Raw genomic sequence first — 21,010 nt, 5'->3', positions numbered from 1 at the left:
CTATACTGCGTCCTATTTTTTTAATAATTACCTTGATAGATGATAAAATTTTTACAAAATATTGTAAATTTACGAAATATTAGACATTTAATATAAATATTGTAATTTAAAATGAGTGGCGCCTAATAGTTGGCCAACCCAATCTAAGGCCTACCAATATAGAGCTGCCGTTCGCTGTGTAGCAATATTTAATTTAACATAATTGTGGGAAATTTAATTTAACATAAAATTGCTACTATTATGACTTATAAAGCTTATCCAATGCTATTTATATTATAACGCAGATTAATAAACAATCACCTGTTGTCACTCTACTACACTAACCCGAATAAACAAAACCCCAATATTACATTACGGCATTAAATTTCAAAGGGTAAAGCTATTCTGGCCGAGGCAATTTCGGTTCCATGCCCGAAAACATAAAGGCATTAAAAAGTATCACGAAAACGACCATATGACTAACATGATTTCAGGCAATTTTCCTTCTTCCGGTGAAGCCTCAATAAATTAAACAAAACATCAATTCAAATCGGAGCCAATAATATCGAGGAAGGCCGCAACAAAAACGAAAGCAATCGAAACCGAAATACTACAAAATCATGTCGGCTCGCCATGTCTTACTCCAATATGATATTACTTACATGCTCCTTTCAGTGGCGTGTCTTTGTAACCATTGCTCGTTATTCATTCCCGAAATAATATAAAGTCGAATCGACTATAATAGTCCGTATATATGTATATTCAAATTTCGCGTTCAAAGTTTTTTTTGCCCAAAACATAAAAACATAGTGCAGAAGATAAGACAAATAAGGAAGATTTAGCGTTAATGGATAACCGATACAACAAATCATCACGAAGGTAAGTCGACGCGAAAGTACAAAGGAAGATATTTCAGTCTATTCTCACCCACGAACAGAATGATATTGACTTGTGTAAATCATAAAATAATACTATAGATTGAGTATAAGTTTAGGGCGATGGGGAAAGATGCCTGGGTGAAAATATGCCGGAGACAGCGCATGCTTTTTACAAAAATAGAAAAATTAAATTTGATATAGTGCAACAAATCTGAAAACTTTTTGAAAAGATAACGTAGAATGCCGCTGTATAACAAATTTGTCTTTATGTCTAGTCAAATAGGAATGTTGACCAGGAACACAGAGGACTCTTAGTTAAGATGACTTACCAATGTTTAAAACTCTGTAGAAAACTCTTAAGAAAATAAATACTTTTTTTTCCTAGTTAATCCTGTCCAAGTTTCCCCCTAATGTGCCATTCACAAAAAAGCCGAGAATGAAAAATTATACTCACATTTTTACCCCTGGGACTATATTTATTATCTGTTCATATAATATAATAATTTTTTTACTGTTCACCTTGAGATTATAAGCTATTTCATAGAAATTTATATTGTTTAAGTTTTTATTAAAGTTCTGTTAAAAATGGCTTAAATTAGGCAAGGAAAATGATATCTAAAGTTGGGTATTATCAGCGTATTGTAATAATTTAAAGTATTCTATAGCTTTATACATATCGGATATATAAAGTGAAAAAGAAAAGGAAAACCTTGCTTCACTTTGCTTTCATATTTTTCTAATTAATAAACTGAGACAAGAATATATAAATGAGAATTCAACTTTTTCACGTATTTCTATATCGTCTTCTGATTTACTTAATAGTGTTTGGATTACCTGAAAAGAGTATTTTTGTTCTATAACTTATCCAATTAAATAAGAAAAATATCACTTTGCTTCCATATTCTTCTAATTAATAAACTGATACAAGGATATGTAAATAAAAATTCAACTTTTTCACGTATTCCTATATCACCATCTGGTTTACTTAATAGTGTTTGAATAATCTGAAAAGAGTGTTTTTGTTCTATAATTTATCCAATTAAATAAGAAAAATATCACTTTGCTTCCATACTCTTCTAATTAATAAACTGAGACAAGGATATGTAAATGAAAATTCAACTTTTTCAGCTTTTCTTATATCATCGTCTGGTTTCCTTAATAATAATAATAATAATAATATTAATAATACTTTTGTTATTTCATAAAAATAATGCAATATTACAATAATAATAATAACAATACACTGTATACAAAAAAAAAACAAAATAGTGTTTCGATCATATGGAAAAAGTGTTTTTATTTGATAACTTATCCAATTAAATAGGAAAAATATCACTTTACTCCTATACTCCTTTAATTAATAAATTGAGGCAAGGATTTATAAATGCGAATTCAGTTTTTTAATATATTCCTATATCCTAATTTATGAACGTATTATATAAAATAGTAACATTTTCATATATGAAATGTAAAATTGAATAATGCAAAATATAAAATTGAATAATAGTGTTTCCCAGTGTAAATATGGTAAGAAAAACATATATTAAGGAATTTATCCTTGCAATTGTCTCAGTATTTTCACAAAACAGAAAATATTTCGAAAATTTTAATATTTAGGCTGGGTAAACCTTGTTCAAACCTACTTTTATTTACGATGTAGAATCCAAAAATCAAAATTATATACACGGCGTTTTATTAAAAAAAAATAACTTTGATATGCTTCTGAACGTGTCATATGTCGTGAATAACCCTGTGTATTAAATAGTAGATCTAATCGACCTAGGCATTTGCTAATTTGCAGTGAAAGCTTACAATTTTACGGCATGGAGTCTTTAAGAGAACGTAGACATTTTTTTAATTTAATTTTTGCACATAGGATTATTATTAATTAAATTGACTCCTCTTTCTGTTTAGAAAACTTATGTATTACTGCTAGCTCCTCTAAATTCTACGTAACATAGTAAATAAATTAATTTTTTAGGCCCTATTTCTACTATTTATCAAACTGGCTATTACGTAATTAGATGTGCTAGAAATTTTAATCCATTTAAACGTTCAAGTTTTATACTTTGATAGTACTAATGTATTTAGGCTTGTTAGTTTTTAATTTCCTATCTATCCTTACTGCTTTGTATTTTGATTCTCATAAATCAAATAACAACTTCTAAATTGATTGGTATTTGAGGATGTTAAATTAATTTAAATACTATTAACTTTTATCGATTATAAAGCTTTTGTAATACATAAGTAAACAAAAAAAATAGCATCGTAGACATTGGCTGCTGGTTTTTCTTCTACACCATTAATTATAATATTCTTATTATGTTCTAGGGACCTCATAGGACGTATCTTTTTTAAGGCTTACTAGAGAGCCTAAAATCGACTTTTCAAAATTACTAAACCATTTACTTATGTTTACAACATCACTTTCTGCACTTATGTCATGGCGAGTATGTTTAGTTCCTGTTAGTTTCTTGTGGAGCCATATTAAATTTCTCCGTCATTTTATGCATTTTATGCATTCTATCCGCTAGCCTTTGATATTCAATGTTGCTTCTTCTCTAAGCACCATCGACTGATTTACTGGCACCCCTGGTCATCATCAGGACACTTTAAATTAACTTTTTAACATAAAATAGTTATTACTAGCGCAGAGGCATACTATCATCATACGATTTTATCAAGTTTCTACGCCGTAACTTGACCTTACATGAATTAAACCAGTTCAAGCCAATCCGGTCGAATAAAGCCGAACTAAGCAATATTAACACGAAACTTTCCCCCAACAACAACAACAACAACAACAGCAAAATATTTATTTTATCAGCAGTTCTGTCGACATCCTGAGGCCACAAATCAAAATTTAGGGATGCTGGTCGCTAATAGCCAGCCAGACGAGTACCTCCGCCGAATATATCGTTATCTCGTTGCACATATTCGACGACCGAGGCGAAACTCTAGTGCTACAGGAACTCTAAACTTTGTCCGAGTCAGTAAAGACCTCCAGTCCGTTCGGAATTGCGGTCTTGGTGTTGGCAATTACAAATTGTAATTTAATTTGAAACTTCTCACCTCGCCGTACAAAGGAGTTGTGTATTAAGGAAGATGTTCAGGGCATACACACGTATATGTATGCGCCCAAATAGTTCCTTAATTCAAGAAATTATATTAGTTACAGGGCGATAACTTTGTGCCATTTTATGTTGCAATATTGAAAAACTAGGCAAGTTAGTTTAGCTCAACTTAGAGAAGTAATATTTGAGAAGTTTATTTCATGATTTGTATATTTATTAAGTAATGCTTTTTTATTTATTGGTGGTAGGTACTCTGTTGAAAGTAAAATCAGTCAATCTATGTATCTTGACTCTTGTAACCAATATATTCTTAAAAGCTTTCTTTAATTTAACAGAACAGTATATTGATCTAATTTCAAAAGGAAGCTGATTAAAGATTTTCTTACCCATATAAACGAATGACGTTTTTATTTGGTCACTGTATGGTATGGTCAATCTGAAACTGGAAGTGAGCCTAATACCAATAGAATTGCCTCTGATAATTTATTTTTTTTATTTTTGATTATAAAAGTTACAATTAATAAATAAAACACACTACCTGTATCCCGCGTATAATGAATTAAAAAATTACTGCCTTTGGCCTTTAAATTTTCGGTACTTGCCGTAGTTCAAGAAGTTCGTCGTCTTTTTTCTGAATCTCTTAGAACAGTTTTCGGCAATCTCTTCAAAATATCTTCTTTACTGGTTTTGTTATACTACTTTTATCCAAATATTTGCAAATATTCATTTTACCTTCGCTACGGTTTTTCCGTAGAGCCTTTAAACTTTTATTGTTTTCTATAATTTAGAATATATGCTCGCTATTTTTTTTTGACGAAGATACCATTTTTTCCCTTACATTCACCTGAAAAACAAGTCTCCGTAATATGCAGTATGCACGTCTTAAAGTTCCTCTTTTTTCTAAATATAATTTCTAGAAGGTCTTGATTAGGTCTGATGATGCCTTTAAAGATGAAACACACGTAACCTATTTTCAATATTAAGTTTGAGACTTTTTACCAAAGTCGTAGTTTTTATTGTATTAAGTAAGTCTCTTTAAGAAAAAAAATACACGACCACTTTCAATTTCTTTTAAGAAGCCATTGGAGTATTTATGGATGCTTAACGTTTAAAATAATTAATAAAATATAAGCTGAACATAGGGTTTTTGATTTTTCTATAAAATGTCCAGGTCTGGTTGAAAAATGTTATATTATGAAATGTTATTGCATATACAGTACGTAAGATAAATTTACGAAATTCCTTATCCTGGACACATATTTAAAAAAATACAATACATGTCCCTATTTAGTGAAACAACGCGTTATTGATCCTTATCCCTTGATTTATTGGTGATATCCAGAATTTTCTTACAAGAGAAAACTGTGAAATGGAGTCTCGTTTATCAGTCTCTTTTGGTGAGTACAGGGTGTCCCATTTTGGGTACTTTTGCGGGATATCTCCGTTATTTTTTGAGATAGAGAACTGCGGTTTTCGCGACACTATGCTACTTTTTCGTAAAACTAAATATGCTGTTAACAAAATTTTCATAGCCCTTTTATTTTTTAAGACACAGGGCATTTTTGAAATTTTTGCATTTTGGGATCCTCGTCGTATCTCCGTTATCTTTAAAGTTTTTGTAAAAGTAAAAATTCATTCTTATAGATTTTCTCCCGCAAAAGTACCCAAAATGGGATACCCTGTACAATATATTTTCTAATTATATTTTTCCATATAGTTAAAGATGAAATGTAGTTATCCTGGAAGCAATCTTAATGTTTTTTATTACTATTTTTATCTGAAAACTTGTTTTTTCATTGCATTAAACCGACAAGCAAATTATTTTTATATTTTTACGTAGATAAATGACCTGAAAAAAATATGTTTTGTTTCCTTTACATAAAACATATAAATAAATTTTGGTCACTTGGACGTTTGCCATATAAATGATGTAAATATTCCAAGCAATTAAGCAGATATGATAGAGATCGAAGCGTTGACGAAATCCAAGTTACTCAACAATTAACATTCTTATGTATTTAAGCAATGAATTATAATGATTTATAAAACCCTATACAAAGATAAACCATATACTTAATTAAGAGTCTCAATGAACTTCATTAAAGCATTCATATACAAAGTAAATTTCATATGTAACATCAACCCCTATCTATTAGAATGTCCGTTGCATACGTGTGCATATTAAGCCCCCGTGGACGGTAAATGTTTGCCCAGACTTAGGATAATTGGATTTAAGAAAGTGTTCACGGTAGCCCTTGGGCAGTTAGTTCCTGTCAGTTGCGGTTACTCTTCGTGCTCCAGATAATGGATTGCTATTACAGTTGTTAATTTATAATATAATGTGCGGATAGGCAGGGCAGAGCCTAATGGCATAGGTTAGACCTCAGATTAAAATGTTTGCATTAAGTGTAAAACGCCACTCGTTAGTTTAAGTACGTACTATCGATTGATTAATGATAGTGGTTAATTATTTTACAGGGGAAAGAAATTAACTTGCCAATTGATACGAAGAATAACTACTAAATCAAACGAACTTACCTGTAATATAGTTCGATTGTATAGGAAGTCCTCGTTCCGTAAATAAGATAACAAAAAGTTAATTGTGCAACTGTAGACTAAAAAATAAAAAATCTTTAAAACAAAAATATTAAAATACAAAACATTAAATTAATGTTTGAGATATATACATCTATATAAGAATTATTTCATAAAGACAATATTAAACACTTAGTAATAACAAAATCACAATGATATTGTTATTGTTATATTTCTAAACATTAGAATACAAATTGATTTATTAGATTATTTTCAAAAAATGCCCTTGCATTTATATCAGCCTTACAACAGTTATTTTGCAAAAAATAGCAAAGGTGTTCGAATTTTAGCTGGCACCTAATTCAATTATATTTATTGATACACCTTTACGATCTAGGTGATGATGTACCTATGTGTTGTATGAAATTCATATTTGGTAGTATTAATATCAGTCTATTTCGGATCCAACCTAAAATTGTTGTGTTGTGACAGAGATTTTCATAAGACCAAAAATCTTTAAAATAATTATTTAAAAGATTCAAAGTCTTCAATCTTGAAAGGGAAAGAACCTAGATTCCTCTGAGCAGAGGCAAAAACCTAATACCATAGGGATTTATAAGAAATCTGCTCTAATATACTAATGCCATAACCAATGTTTGCAAATAATTCAACCTGATCACTTGATTTCTTCCAAGAATACTTAATTCTTTAATCAAATTAATAAACTAAACTTTTAGCAACTCTAAAAAGTTGTTTTCATTCTTCATTCTATGCTGCTAATAAAGGCTTACAAATCTTAGCCATAATAGACAAATAGAAATTAAGGAAATCATACGATGCTGCTCCATTCTATTCTTGGGAATAAGAAAATGTTTCTTAATCTCTTTGATCTCTTTTTGAAGAACTACCAGTCAAATTATCCAACTCTTAAAGAGGGCGCACTTGATTGGGGAAGTATAAACACCTAGGAGTGAGGCACAATAGACCTAGGGTCGCAGTGGAGAGACACAATCCAATAATCTATTTTATTCTTGGCGCAGAGGCACTCTCTCTTTTACTCAAGGCCACGCTAAATAAATCTCTTTTACCAACAACATTGTGAACCATTGTGACTGAGTGAATGTTTTAATTAATATAAAAAAGAAATATACACATTTTTATTTTCAGGTCACTGTCAAACTTCATAACAAAGGAGCCATATTTCTTTTAAACTAAATATCTCCTATTCTACTTAGAGATCCAATGGCTGTGGTGTTATTAATTCGCAAGAAAATATAAATTTAAGCAAATCAAGCTATATTTTATGTGTGATTAGCATCAGAGATGTAAAAGGGAATTTCCGTTAGATTGTTTCAAATCAACAAGTGTTTTTCTAGTGACTAGACAAATACCCAAAAAGCTGAGCATAAATAAACTAATTATGTGTTTTACAATGTTTAATCCTTAGAAGGAATCGAACAGATTTTAAAATTTAAGCTTATTTTTGTAAAGAAATTAAGAATTCCTTAAGTCCCTTTCTATATTGGCAAAAAAGTATGTAGATGAAGTATTGGAACATATTGTATGAAACCGAATATGATATGTGGGTTAAGAATGCATTAAAAACCAAACCAAACATCTTATAATATCTCCTGTCATTCTTCAAGGATGTTCCAAAACAACCATTTATCTGCAGACATATTTGCTATAGAGTATCGTTCAATTCTTTGCGAAAATCAAATTATATAAATTATATAATATTTAAATTATATAATATTTATATAAATTATATAGAGATGCCACGAAACTTGTTTTTTTTTAAACTTTATTCAAATAGAAAACGACTAAGCTCGTACAGAGTTAATTCAGAACTGACTTAACTCTGTACGAGCGTCAAGTTCGGGACGTCGAGGACTAGAGGGCTACCGTAGCTTTTTTCTTGAAAAATCAGCATTTCTTCTCTGTAGACAATTTTGCAAATTTCCTCCTTGATTAGAAAGACTCCTTTAAGATTCTTCACGGTCGTTTGAGTTTTGCATTGCACTTCGAGGTTTTCAGGTTCGATGAAAACTGCCAAAAATTGGTTTAATTCTGGAATCATTTCTTTATGATTCTCTGGGATCTGAAGTTTATGAAAACAACATGATTGTGTTGTTTGTTTAACTAGAATATTGATTTCACAAGGTACATTAGACGTGGATTGCAACGTTTTTGGACAATGGTACGGTCTACCTCCGACACATTTATCATTCACAGAGGTCTAATTTGTTTATCATTTTCGGATTTCAGAAGATATTTAATTTTTGGACTTATTATAAGGAAATCTGAATTATCCATCCTACCGGCTGCGCCAATTATATAGTGATGCCACGAATTTTTTTTTTTTTAAAAACCATATTTAAAAAGAAAACGACTAATCTAGTACATAGTTAATTCAGAACTGACTTTTTAAAACAATTAATATAAAAAGGTTAAATCGGGTAAAATGCTGAAACGTTAAATATAAAATAATGATGTAATATAATATAATTACTATTTAGATTTATAAGGAATATGATATATAACTTATATCTATATGTTTTACGAAGTATATATGATGAAAGTCCAAAAGTAGGCTGCTAACATAACCCAATAATTCTACATAACATTGTTCTTTCCCTCCCATTTTTTTCTTCTAATATCAGAGTTATTGTTAATAGATACGGAGCAGAGAGGGCAGCTCCAATCTGGGTTTGTAAAGCTATGAAATTTGAGTATCTTTAAGCCACTTGCTCATTGAGGGGTGAGGCAACCTCTGAATTTATTTCAAGACACCTATTCAACAAGATACAGAAGATGGACTTAGAACAAGAACTATACCTACTTGCTAGTTCTGTATGTATTTTTGGCGCTAAAGTGCAAATTTCTGCTCTTCTGCATGAAAGTACTATGCATTATCCTATGAATTTTAAGAAGAGATTATTGAGTAAGTAAGAAAGGCATTTTTTAAGTAATTGCAGATCTAAAATATCCAATGATATTTTTAAAAATGAACAAGTATTGTAAAATATATACACAATATTTTTGCTGCCCTTGTCTTTTCATTGCAATCTTTCTCATCATAATTTTAATTTAAATATAGTTAAGCAGACAAATTTTCAACTTAGGCCTGACCTTTTTAAATATTTAGGGTTAGCATTTGGTGGTTGTGGATCTGAAATATACCATAATATATCAGAAAACCTTATCAAGATCCTTATCTATTATTTGCACAAATGATATTTAATATTTTGAAACAATAGTTTCCTAAGCAATTAAATTACATAATGAAAATTACTCTATAATATTAGTCTATGTAAAATATGACATTTTCAATTAAACCTTTAAAAAATATTTCATTATATTTTACGACAATCAAAGGTCCTCCCGACCCCTTTTTCAACTTAACCCTTAAAAGTTAGCAAAATTAAACACACAAACTCAATTAATTTCTGGATCATTTGACAAAAGAACTACACAGGATGGGATTTCTCCAGGATATTAGAAGCACTTTAATACTTGAAACTCACAACATCTTGGAAACATAATATATGCTAAGTGCCTTGAAGAAGGCGTAATATAAGCCGAAACATTGGCAATAAAGGAAATAAAGTTTTGAAGAGCGTGGATTTTAATTGACTCACTTAAAAAATATTTCTATGTAAACATGCTGCAATATTTTAAAAACTTATTATCAGTCATTTTTTAAATCATTAACCATAAATATTGTCATAATATTTTAGAAAAAACAACAAATGTGAAATATACCATAATAATTTATAATTGTTCAATATGTTGCTTTTAACGTTCTTAAGTATATTATTTAGACTTAAGAGAACCATTTTTTACTAATAAATAAGAAAATGGAAAATATCAATTCTATGTTATATATAATATTTTACAAAAGTCATCAATATCATAATTAGGAATCAAAAAATAAATAAATTTACCTGCCATTAATGGCAACGCCGGTTGCACATCGGCAACATTGGCCGGATGCAGACCACATCATCCCTTGTTAAAACAACATTTCGTTGTTCCTGTGTCGACCTTGAAATAGACCATGTGCGAAATCAAGATAAGGAACGTAGCCCTTCACTACTCGATTGCAATTTTTTATACATTTGTTTTTTAATTAATAAGATCTTCTACTGGATATAGTCATCACTATCAGGGTCTACACTAGGATAACGTGTCTTTTAATTCCTTAATATGACTTACCCTAACCACAGATGTAAATAGCTCCGTGCGGAGCTATTTACATCTGTGCTCTAACTATAGTTACACATTAAAAGAAACTAATTGTTAAAAAAAAGGGAAAATACAAATTTGAACTTAATCGTAATGATTCGCGATGTACGGCACGAAAACAGACAATGAATTCCATGGGCATGGGGACCATCCTAGGAATGCATAGGACCGGAGCGGGTGGATTGTTTACTTTAAAATTCGTGATGTATGGTGTGAGTAGAGAGACTGCGTTAAATAAATATAATAATTTTATCACAGCATCTTGGTACTTCTTGATTTACCAAAAGCCTTCGAAATTTTTAATCATAGGCTTTTACTACCTAACTAGAGTATTGGAATAATCATATTACGGTAGTTGGCCCAAAGCTAAGACTATCGTAGGTGTTATATCCAAAAATTATGTAACGATGTTATAGACCTTTGCATTACTCGGTAAATGATTTCAGGGACATCTATATCTTTTGGTGAATCTCGTAGTTTCTTTGGAATTAGTCCCATACATTAAAGGTTAACCCGGATGACCCTCACTTTTTCAAGGTTTCATAACTCGTTTACTTCTATATATTCTTCTGTATGTTGTTTTTATGGCCAAGTTAATATTTCTTTAGTATTTCTAGGTAGACTATTGTAAACACCTTATTTTGTCGCTCTAGATAATTGCTTTCGGATAAAGTTTGACAGCTATATTTGACATTTTCGGCTCTGATTTCTTAAGGATCTTCCATGCAGGTCTTTTTGTTTTCAGGTGTTAACTTGCGGTTGAATTTGATTCACTTTCTCTACAACTACTTGAACATTAGCTGCCTTTAGGCCGCCTTGTAGAATAGAACAAGTACATCGAGAAATGAAATATCAAGTACCTGTATCAAGTATCGCTAATTTCGGATAGTGGCTTTTGCACTTTGTCATCGTTGTTCGAGTATTTCATTTAATTTATTCTAAGCCAGTCTGTCCATTTGACTATTCCAAACATGTATGTCAGCCCTGGTATACTATAAGTGTTGATGGCTTTGATTATACTCTTGCCATTTAGCCCTGATTTTAATATATTTTTAAGGTGGTTTGGATTGGATGCTGAAAACTGAGGTAATGGTATATCTCAGCTTCTTTCATGGGCATGATTAATTCTCTGCTTTCAAGATTAAATTTAGTGATGCAGTGGATGGCACTTAGCATTTCTCTAGTGCAAAATCCATGCATTTGTCTTTGGAAAACAGTTCAGTAGTTTTTACCACGGATCTTAGGTGTGCAAATTTGCTTGTATAAAGTTTTATGTCATCTATAATCATCAGATGAAATACTTACTTATACTGAACATGTCGATTTTTTTTTAAAGAGAAACCGATCTGACTGCGGTTGAGCATATTGGTTAAAGCCAAACAGAACCAAATCCAACACACGTTTTAAATTTTCCATTAAGACAACTGTTTTTACATACGTCGTAAGGAAATTAATAGTTATCATGAGTTAAAATAAGGATTTTACCGATGGGTACTGAGTAGAATACAAAAAATCAAAAACTACGAACGTACTAAAATAAGATATATGTCCCTATTTATAAAAAAATTATGGTAGCAGTGGAAATGAGGTTCCAGCTTTACATCCATGTACATGTGGCTACTGCGTTTTCTTTTTTCATTAACCTAACCCTATCCATTGATATTTAAAATCTATTGTAAGGTATATTTGCAAACATTTTATTTATAGACACTGAGCATAATTCTAAATACTTCTCCTCGTGTTTGTCACGACAAAATACATTTTCCTTACCATGCAAGACCTACTTTTCCCTTATCGGGGGTGGAATATCTAAAGCTCAGCGCGTAAGAGGCGTACGTCACCGCGGGAAGCCTTTATCGCTTGGACTTGTTCCTCCTCTATACGAAAATTTGCATTCGCTCTTCGTTATATGAATCTTACCAGTAGATAAGCGTATCTATACCCATTAGAGCCATGAATGCTTAATAAATGAAATTTATAGAACGCGTGCGTGGTGTTTATCTATAAGACACACTGATGATAGCAAATAAATGTCAAATATAAACTAAGCATAATAATAATAATAATCACAGGTCATACATTCGAACCCAACAGACTAGACATAGCAATAGTGTGAAGTAACAAAAGAGACTATGCTCGTGGATATTTACCTCCCTAACAGTCACAATATCGAGGCAAATATTAAAGAGAAAATTGAGAAGTGCGAACCTCTGAAATGCCAAATCAGGGAACACTGGAAGCTTAAGCGTACCGAAGAACCCTGAAAAAAAACTCAAGTAAACTGAAATTAACAGGAAATACTTACCAGACTATGCAAGAATCTATAATCCTGGACATCGTAAGGTCAGCTTTGGAAGCATGATGTGAAAGCCGCTACGTAACCTGAAGTAAACCGAGTAAACCCGAGTGTACTAAAAAAAAATATATTAATAATGCAGATTATATGCACTCTGGAAAAGTATATGGTCTAAATAATGAACCACCAAGAAAAAAACCTCTTGGATTGAAGTAAAAATGCCAAACAACAACCACCCTCAAATGGAAAAAATAATTTTCACAGAACAAAAAGCACCAGCAAATGACGATGCAAAAATTTTTTGGTATAAGAGACTAACAGTCATTCATCCTTATCTACTAAACCAATTTAATGTCGCCTTTAGAAGTCCAGGCAAATGTTAAAATTAAAGAAGAAGATTCACTGTCAGCACAACTCTATAAACAGGACGTACTGTGAAAACAATAAGTCATCTATTTTTCATGGATGATCTGAAACTGTACGCTTCAAATAAAAAGTATCTTAAGTCAAACCTAACACTCTTTCAGCAGTAGAGCACAGGCCTAAAAAGTCATTTGGACTGAAAAAAGGTCAATTTGTAAAAGCTAAAAAAGTAAAACTAAAAGAAGGAACATCCATCAAACTGGAGCCAGGAAAAGAAATAAACCATACAAATACTTAGGAATCCTGCAGCCCATTTGTTCTTCAGACAAATCGAGTACTAATTATAACCTACTTAACGAAATAGCTAAGTTCTATCGCATCTGTAATAAAACTCTCACACAAATAAGTATACTTGACCTTCTAACCAACAAATCCAGGATTTGTGGTCAGATATCTGGTCAACTCTAATCGCATACAATGATGAAGCTAACTGGATCCAATATGAGCTTGGTGGGTTGATACAACTCCCCAAATGGGACACTCTAATTCATCATTGAAAAAAGTTACAAAAACCATCTCCAACTCTTATAAGGAAAGATATCCGTAGAAAGAATTAATAACTTTTGGTACAAATGCTTTAAAATTTACCCACTCGATTATAACTCACCACATTAATCGATTTTTTCAAGACATTACTTTTATTCTAAGTTTAACTTGGTTTGACATACCTCCTTCCAAAAGATAATGAGAGACAACAGCTACTTTTATTTACCGACCATATAAAAATACCTACATCATATATAGCTTATAAGATCTACCAATATTTTAAAGATAATAATATAGTTGCCACAGAATAATAAACTGCGTAAGCAATTCCTAAGAATGTAAAGAATAACTGTTAATTGAATCCATTATTACTGAACAAGTAATCTCTGCATATATAGGTTACAGGAAAGCGTTTGACTCAGTATGGTTACTCCGAGTCTTTTAAATGTATTAAGTAAATTCTTTTTGATTAACTCAGAAATATTATGCCAATAAAAACAAATATTTCTGTATTTTTGTATTATTAGGGTTAATGATCCTGCCAAATTATCAAAATTTTCTTATAATTTGTCAGTGCAGTACACCTTTCGAAAACCGTTAAGAAATTATTTTGTTCCTGTTATCTTAAAACGAACAAAAAATTAGCTAAAATGGGTAAAGAGCCAAAGATGCATTCAGGCTCTCATGGTGCAGTTCGAGTTAGCGAGCTAAAATAGTATGGCAGTAGCGGGCAGCTTAAATCTCATTATTTGTTAATTTAATTCCGAGACCCCTTTTGTTTTCGGTCTCGGCAACGACCAAACGCATCTAATCCGTTAAAAGTTAAAGCCATTGTGTGTTTTCCGGCTCCTAAATAATTTCGCCAGTTCGCATTGTTAACGCTGACTGGTGACTATACAAACGATGGAACAGATGAAAAACCCAATTATTTTGATATTATTATACGCCAACGTAACTCCACAAAGCATAACTAGATTTAACTTTTTTTTTCTGTTCCTATCGTTTTCATGTCGGTCAACGAATATAACCCGTGGTTTGACCGAGGTTTTCAACGGTATTATGGAATGTTTGACACAGAAAAACGGATTTTATAAAAAAAGTGTTTTATTTGCAGGCGAATATATATGAAGAATCCTTCCGGAATATGATATACCAGAGTAAGGTATTTCCTAAATAACCTAATTATACCAGAAATATTCCAATATAATTCAGAATAACCTTTAAAATTCATGGCTGTCTTGGAATAGCTTTAGGCTTATTTATGTTACTGATACTAGGGTTCATGAAATTATTTGTTTAACAAAATTAATATAAGTAGAATTTACATATTTTATTAAACAAATAGTATTAAAATAATAAAATAAAAAATTTATTAATGATCATTAGAGTTACATTGAAAATATAAACAGGGTGTTAATTCGAACATTTTCAATAGCAACAAACCCGAAAATTTAAAATGGCACCATCCTTTTTGTCATACCTGAGATTAATGGTCTTTTAGACTAGTATTTACCTGGACAAATATTTTTCCTAAATATATATAAGAGTAAAAAAAATGTATAATTTAATAAAATAATCATTATTTATTTAAAATAATCAGTTTTTCATCATAATTAAGTTAAATAAAATAAAAATAATCATTAAACAGAAGTATAATCTATTTTTAAACTAATTTCTCAAATTTTGAAATATTTTACACATTCTGTAATAATCCTTTGCCGAAGACCATCGAGTGAGGCTTGTTAGATCTGGTATTCTCGCCGGCCACTCCATTGGACGTCTTCTCCCAATCCAGTGATCTGGAAACGCATCAAGTAAATATTGCCTTAGAGGAAGAACATAGTGGCTGGGGTGACGCTCCATCTTGTTTAAAATGTAATAAATCTTCGCTAAGGTTCATACCCCATGAAAAGCCAACTGATTTTCTATTTCGTTAGCAGTTTTAACTTTGATGGTGGTTTGCAACATTTTAGTAAGTTTTGGTATTATAAGGTTACGATTAATAAATAGAGGCCTGGCAATAGTATCACATAATATTTTCGCTCACGCATTGATTTTTTCCGGTTTAAAGTGTTTTAAAGTTTTCAAATTGATACCCTCTATAAAGTTTATAATATAATAAAGAGCCTAATCCAGCAAATTTTTTAAGACAACTTTTCTTATATTAATACTATGATACAAGATCGACATTTTTTTAGAGACCTATCTAGATATTTTATAAATTTTATAAACTTAAACTCTTTTTTAGGAGATATTATCTATAGGAGATATATTAAAAAAACTGTATGCAAAGCCTTTTATCTGGGTTCGCGTCCCAGACTTCGTCACCAGCATTGGTGGATTTAATTTTAAACTAAAAATTGAGTTTATTGTATAACATTTTGTATATATATGGGATGAATTATAAATTATATAACGACGCGCTTGTCTCGAATACCAAATAATAATTTTTTTATTGGATTCATCCAATATCCATTGTGTCCATTTTACAGATTTTCAAGGAATAGCTGGATATTTATTACTGGACAAAGCATTTTCTTTAGTGACTACAAGAAGTTCTTCTAGAACTACTTGAAATAATTTTTATTATATCCTTGTATTATTAAAAAAAAATAGTCGATATAAGTCAACTGTTCTATAAATGTTTAATCCTTGTCTGGATTTACTATCAAATTATCTTAACTACCAGGATTTTTTTTTGAAGTGTATTTAACCCTTTCTAAATTACTCTAAATTTGCACTAAGTGATGACCTTTTACTACCAGGAATAAATTAAAAATTATATTAACTCTATGTAAAATATAAAAAAGAACACAACTGTCTGAAATTATTATAGAATAATTTTAAACGTAAAAAAAAACATTTTAAAATTTTTCAGATGTTTCCAGATAGCAAAGGTTTTTTGTTACTTTCCTTAAATTATTTTTAAAATTAAAACTACATCTAAACTTGCTAACATAATAATTGTCAAAAAATAAACACTAACAAATGAATCCATGGAAAAAGTGAGTGCTAAAGAAATGATACACATAGAAACAATAATAAAAGAATAAAAAAACAAACGATTAAAACTTGCAACAATATTTGAAGAAAATGCTTTTCCCATTGAAGCGAATTCCGAAAATAATAAAGCTGACAATAGAAAAAAGTTTTTTTTTCTAACACCTGAAGAATCAAGGTAAAAAAATTAGGGGCGTCAAGGCAACATACCTGCTTTAAGTTCGAAAGTATACTTCAACCAATTAAAGTTCTGTAATCGAGATTCTCGATTTGACTAGTGAAGTGTTTTTCCTTGAATAGAATTAGGCAAACCAATTGGTTTTTAAATGTGTACGGTCAGTAGCTGAGGAAAACCAAACGAAATTTCAGATAGAGCGTTAACTGTTAACCGATTAGTAGAGCGCATAATCATTCTTTGGCGAGACTGAGACAAGGACCTCGTAAAATCAAATTAACAAAATAATGAGATTTAAATTGTTGCGAGTCCGCCGGACTGTCAACAGGCGCTGCATCGCCGTTTAATTGTATTGGCATGACTTTTAATCGGGTAAACTGTTCATTGTTGAATTAAAAATCTGTTTTTTTTTCGCACGTTTCACGGAAATAAAAATAAGCAATTCGATTTCTAGTTGATGTCAACGTCAAAGTCAAATATTGCTTAAAAATTCGATAAAAATTAGAGAAATGATTTTTTGAGAAAACGCTCAGACCCGTTGATTTTTATTTTAAGTTGCGCATTATTTCACATAAATTTTTGTATACCGCGTGGAACAAAAAAAAAGATATGACGTCATCGGTCATTTTTTTAAATGGAATGCTATATTTTTTATTGCATTTATGAAATATAGGCGAAATTCCAAGCAAGTTTTATATAACACACCTTATCTCAAAACTCAACTGTTTCAGAAATATTTACATTTAACCAGCAAGAAAGCAAGTAAGTACGTCTATTTACAAATTAAGATAAAATGGAGGATAAAATGTTATAAACTGTGAAAACTCTTATTAATGTATCAAGTGTTCAAACTGATCCCCATTTACTTCTTGGCAGAAAGCAACATGGTTTACAAACTCATGTAAAATACTATCAGTTATTTCGGAGATATACGTCTAATTTCATATCTAATTCTGTTTTTCAAATCTTCTATGTTGTTTGGCTTCTCAATATAAAGTTTACTTTTCAGATACCTCCATAGAAAATAGTCGCAGGGATTTAGGTCTGGTGACCTGGCCGGCCACTCTATTGGCCATCTTCGTCCTATCCATCTTCCTGGGAACACTGTATTCAAGTAATTAATCAAGTTGCTGAAACCACAAATTATTTGTCGGGACCGCAGGGTCTTGTTCGCCTGGGTATAGGGCAACCAAAGCAGGGATAAGATCTTCTTGAAGAAAATTCAAATAGCGTTGTCCTGTTAAGTTTTCTTCGAAAAAGTATGGCCCTATTACTTTATTTTCCACGATACCAGCCCAAACATTAATAGATTTACGGTACTGTGTATGAGCCTCAGTTGCCCAGTGTGGATTTGACACTGACCAGTACCGACAATTTTGCCGATTTACGACACCGTTTAAAGAAAAAGTTGCTTCATCCGAAAACAAAACTCGTAACACAAACTGACGGTTATTATTGCAAATGTTCATCATTTGCTCTGTTGCATTGTTTGGATTTTCTTCGACGAGGAGCAGAACGTTTAATTTTGTTTCTTCAAAAATTTTTGGACGACCTGATCTTGGCAAATCCCTAACATGACCTGAAGTTACGAATCTGTGCTCTATTCTACTAACTGTTGACTGAGAAATAGGATGGTTTGAGTATTTGGCATTAAACAGTTCACTTACTTCTTTTTGCGTGCGCACTCGATCCCCGTACCCTAGCATCATCAAAACTTCAATTCGTTGGGTTTCCGTTAAATTAGCCATAATTTATTCTGATCAAAACTATTAATTTTCGAACTGACAGTGACATTCGAAAATGGAGATTCTTTACAAGTGCAACCATGGAAATAGAAACAATTGGCAGTGTTTATAACAATATTTGTATCCTCGATTTTACCTTAATTTGTAAATAGACGTACTTATTTGTTTTCTTGTTATTTACATGAAAATATTTCGGAAACAGTTGAGTTTTAAGATAAGCTGTGTTATATGAAACTTGCTTCGAATTTCACCTATATTTCATAAATGCAATAAAAAATATAGCATTCCATTTAAAAAAATGACCGATGGCGTCATATCTTTGTTTTTGTTCCACCCTGTATAAAAACATTTATGTGAAATAATGCGCAACTTTAGGCGGTTACTGTACATTGTCAAAAATAAGCAAAATTTAATAATATAACAAACAATTAAAACAATATTACAAAACAATAATAAAAATAAATAATGTATGTGTTCCATGAAGAAAAACCAATTATGATGATATTTGTTTTCCATCTCATAGAGATGCCGTATCATCTAGCTCCTTATCTAGATGATTTCCTCAACATAGTTGAGCTCCTACGAAAACAAATACATTATCTTGTGTGCTAAATTTCCCTAATAATAAGAGCCATCAATGTCCTCTATCAGCAAATTTGACATACCTTGGCTAAGTAATTATATCAGAATTTCTCTCTGAAACAAGAGAATTCTGAAATAAGTCTGAAATAATAAAGAGTCTAATAGAAAAGAAAGCAATCATGCATAAAAAGAGCACTAAGAAAAAAAGTATAGGCTAGAAAAAGAATAATAAAAAAAACCGAGTAAAAGTATGAAGAAGATTTTCATGATATTTATATTCAGAAACCTGGAATTTGAAAGTCTCTATTTCCATAGTTAACAGCCGCATTATGTAACACAAGAGACCGAATAGTTGAAACCATTTTCCCGCTTAATTGAACTACGTCATCAATGCTTTATGCCTGTTCGGTTTCTAAATATTTATATTTACCAGTGGCTTCTTTACATTGCTCTTTTTTGTTTTATAGTGTTTTTATTTTATTTACATGAGCCTTAGCCTGATGTGTTAAAAATTTATATTCAGGTTCTTGTACCAGGTTGTAGAAGTTCGAAACTATTCTTGAAAGAACCGTGCGTAACCTATCTGTTGTTTATGGTATATCTATCTTATATAGGATATAATTCGCGTTTCAATGTCCAATTATAGTGTTTATATCTACGGAGAGTTAATTATTAAATATTCTCTCAAGTCTTTTTCTTCTTTAGTAGGTATTGTGCTCTTAGTTGTTTCATTGCACCTTTCTTTTACGAGTTTTTTTCCTTCTCTTTTTCTTTAGAATTAGTTCTTTTCGCATCTTTTTCCAATTTTTGGTTTTGGTATATTTATCAACCGTATATGGTCAAGATATATTATATATAATTCTATTTAAAAAAGGAATAACATTTCAGCATTTAAACAAATTTTAAGGCACGGGATTTACATATCAGGTTTTTAAACTTGATTACTAAACGTCAAATATTATTTGATGAAATTCTTCTGATAAATCACTGTTTTTTATCCATATTATCCAATTTAATAACGCCGTTTTTATACTAAATATTTATATATAAAATTATATCAAATTTAAATAAACGGGGTTGGTAAATTAAATACTAAATATATATATTCTGCAAAAATTTTTTTTTTCCTCCACACAACCCTTACCCCCCCACCCGCCCCAAACATTTGCCCAGTAAAAAACTCTTTTGAAAAATCACCGTTTTTCGTCCATAATATCCAATCTAATGGCACTGTTTTTGTATTTAATATTTAGTAATATACATATGTATAAATAAATCAAATTTAAATAAACAAACTGTATTATTAGATTAGATATTAATGACAAAACCAATTATTATTCCTGGGAATTATTGTGGAAAAAAAGTGATTTTTGAAAACAATTTCTTACTGAAAAGTTATGTGGGGTGGGTGGGGGGTTAAGGGTATGGTTAATGAAAAACGATTTTTTTGCAATAAATAATTGCCTCAGAAAAAAATGATTGTAAGGCGCATCGCTATTAAAATTGCAGTAGCAATGCATTGAACTATTCTTGACAGAACAGTGTGTAACCTATCTGTCGTTCATGGTATATCTACCTATATAATTCGC

General features: G+C 31.0%; 1 protein-coding gene across 3 annotated transcripts in view; it reads left to right on the top strand.

Annotated features, from left to right (window-relative positions):
- The window catches only part of LOC126742520 (RNA-binding protein Musashi homolog Rbp6), a 660,776-nt gene that overhangs the window by 157,475 nt on the left and 482,291 nt on the right, over nt 1-21,010 (top strand). The gene's annotated exons all lie outside the window — the stretch shown is intronic.

This window comes from Anthonomus grandis, chromosome 11 (assembly GCF_022605725.1).
Source record: "Anthonomus grandis grandis chromosome 11, icAntGran1.3, whole genome shotgun sequence".
Classification (NCBI taxonomy): domain Eukaryota; kingdom Metazoa; phylum Arthropoda; class Insecta; order Coleoptera; family Curculionidae; genus Anthonomus; species Anthonomus grandis.
This window is presented reverse-complemented; position numbering and strand designations above follow the sequence as displayed.